Source organism: Carassius gibelio, chromosome B1, assembly GCF_023724105.1.
Source record: "Carassius gibelio isolate Cgi1373 ecotype wild population from Czech Republic chromosome B1, carGib1.2-hapl.c, whole genome shotgun sequence".
NCBI classification, from domain to species: Eukaryota; Metazoa; Chordata; class Actinopteri; order Cypriniformes; family Cyprinidae; genus Carassius; species Carassius gibelio.
In genome coordinates, this window is record NC_068396.1 from 31,101,395 (window position 1) to 31,104,798 (window position 3,404).

Here is a 3,404-nt window from a genome sequence, read left to right on the forward strand (position 1 = left end):
TCAGTATGTGATCGTCTCCAATGGTGTAGAAAACTGAAACTGCTGACTTTGTTCTTTTCTATGATAATTCAACCATTTGGGGGGATGGCCATGTTTTAACACCTATCTACAATACAATGAGTAACATGTGAAAGGCACCCTGCTCCATTCACCAATTAAAGGGCCTCTTGCCTTATCGTATAGGCCAATGTGTGATTTTCTCAAGGTTTCAACATTTACGCCTGGTTTCTGTTGATAATGTGAAGTGTGTGCTGTCAAACTTCTGCATCTGCATGAGTTTCTCCAGAAGTGAAACATCCACCGAGAAGACACAGTTATTGTTGATATTAAAGATGTGCAAAAACAGGAACACTCTGGTTTAACAGTCAGACTGTGAGGATATTTACGACTCATATATTCTTATAGATGACTCATACGAGCAAAAATAGAAAAAAAGTAAAGATTTCATCGTTTTGCATTTGGTAATGTAAAGTTGTTGTGGTGAGCGGACATTAGCAGGGGAAAGTCATTAGTCATCAAGAAAACCCTCAAAACACCCCCTAACCTGATGTAAAGACTTCAATCAAGGATTTTCACAAATGAAGAAGCATTTCATAATGACACAGAATAGCATGTGGGTTAATATCACTGTAGCGTGCCTTTTGGGGTCCTGTATAACTCAATCACCATAATAACATGAAAATTACTGAGAAAGGGTTTGTCATATTAGGCTAAGTTTTTATATTCATAACAAAAGCATTATTTGGTTCTTTCGATACATTTTTTTTTTTTTTAGTTGTGTGTAAAAGAATGCATGTTATTTTTCGAAGTCCTTTTTTTTTTTGTTCTCCTAATAATATTTTGTTACATAAGAGATTACTCAATTTGAGTGTATTGATCACTTGGTAATGGAAACTATATTTTTATTTAATAAAATAAGATAAAATTTGCCCCATGTTTGTCCATGTCTCTTGAATGGCTGTCCACTCTTTCATATTAGGGATACCGCCTCTTTAAGAAAAGGCCATCCGCTTTAGTGACATCAAGACAATAGATTTTTTGTGTCTTCAGTGGCAGGAATTTCAATAGCTGAGGTGAATAAGTTGGTCACTTTTCAGTTGACAAATTGCTTACTTGCTCTGCCGAAGCTTAACATGTCCACCCTGTTGGCATAAAATATGCCTGAAGTGATTATAATACAGTATTTTCAAAATATGCAAGTTTAAATATACCAAATTCTCTAAATAGTTATCAAGTCACAGTTTGTTGGAAGCTAGTATGCTAATTGAAGGGTGGACATAGCATTCATTTGTAGTTAGCCTAATATTACTGCTAAAAACTAAAATGAATAGGTGGGAGGGGGTATATCATTATGACTGAGGATGTACTTTTATTGTATATGTATGGATGTATTATTTATTATTTATTCATTTATTTTTTTCAAAGTTGAATTGTCATATTTAGTCATGCTATGTGTTCTGCATTATGTGTCCATACCGTCATGTGCTGGTCCACCCTGTCATCTTTATATTTTACACTAATATGAATATAATAAAGCTAATACATTATAGTACTTGAGTGTATACTAGGCTATTTATGATATGACACAAAGGGGAAATGAAAACCAAAATTTAGTATACTGTATTAATATGCCAGCTGGGGAATAAGTGGCCTAATATAACCCTGTAATGCCTTTAATAGTCTGAAAAAGTAAATCAGTGAGATCTTTATATACATATTCAAATACATGTCAATATTAATTTTCACTCTATATCTCCCAATAATGTCTTTGTAAGGTGACTTCAATGGTTAGTTTTATGATCAAAAGATCTGTAGTTTTCCATGTGATCTAACAAATAAATGTTCCTCAAAGATATTTGACACTCACATTTTAATATGATATTTCTAAAATGGTTATTTCTGTATGGATAATTAAGCAAAGCAAAGTTGCTTAAGTTCAGTAAGTGTTCATCTTGAAATATTGCTAAAAGTTATTCTGACGTTACAGGCCTTTTAGAGATTCATGTATGAGACATAGGCCCCTGTTAATTTACTGTAGGTCTAAATAAAACCTTTCTTGTTCTGTTCTGTTTCTGATTTGACGTTATGTTGATGTAATGTTTGCAATGCGTCATTTAGGATTTTTTGATCCGTTTGTCTCTGAAAATTAAGTTAGTTTCACATGCCACACGGAAAAGTCCCACATTTTCTTTAAGAAGTGAGAAAATGAGTGAGAAATGCAACACAGATGAGTCATTCAGAGCTGACCGGATCTCCACAGACTTTATTATTGAAGGGTATTTTGTAAGAAATATTTGTATGATTTGTTGGAATTATAAAACTGTCCGAGTTGACGTGAGCACACTGAACATCTGCTGTATAATTTATTACACAGCTCTCTGGAATACTAAATTCTGATTGGCTGATTTGAAACAGACTCTTTTTCTTATCTTTAAACTATAATGTAAGCATGACATCACAGCGCCGTGTGACTGACTGTACATGATCACTTATTCCAAGTTCACAGCACTTTCCAGTTGAGTTTCCTCTACACCCCCTCAGTGCCGCCAACACTAGCTTGTTTGTTTTCTGGCTGTGGTCTGGTTTAGGAAAGTCTGGTTTGTTCTCACCCAGCAGCGGCTGACAAACCACCAGAGCAGCTGTGCAGTAATGGATGACCTCTGTTTTCATGCTGTGAAGCTGTCGCTGTGGGTGTTTATGCGGTTGTTTTGCTTTGTTCTTTTGAACTTCAGCCTGTCCCACCTGTGATGCTGAACAGAGCTGTTAAACCTACTGATAAAGCGGTTAGCCACTCGCAACAACACACTGCATATGATCCTTCACAGCCGACCGATGGGGAAACACCTCATGCAAACAACAGCTACTGCTTTATTTACTTGAAGAATATGGTCTTCACCTCAACCCGATGAACCTCATAAAAAGTCAATTACAAAAATAGAAATTGTGTCCTTTTGTTGTCAAACTTAAAACCAGATGACAAGCATGATATGATTGTTTATTTGAAAATCAGCCAGTTAGCCTTAAATGATGTAAGTATATATTACAATAAAAAAAAAATATTTTAAACATTGTACTTTAAGTACTATAGTATATACTATAGTTTATATTTTTAAAAGTATATATATATATAATATATATATATATATATATATATAATTTTTTTTTAGAATAGTTTTAATACATACACAAATATTATGTGTTTTCATTATTATTTTTTTATTTATTAAACATGATTGATCGTGACAACTTAGTTGAACCCAGTATTTAATCCTAAAACACCAAAAATATATATTTTCAATTTATTTTAGTCAAAATGAATTGTCAATCTTTTTTTTTGTTTATGATCAACGTGCTCCCCGCCCACAGCCTTGACGTCACAGTGGCCTGCCCGTGACGTACGCTGC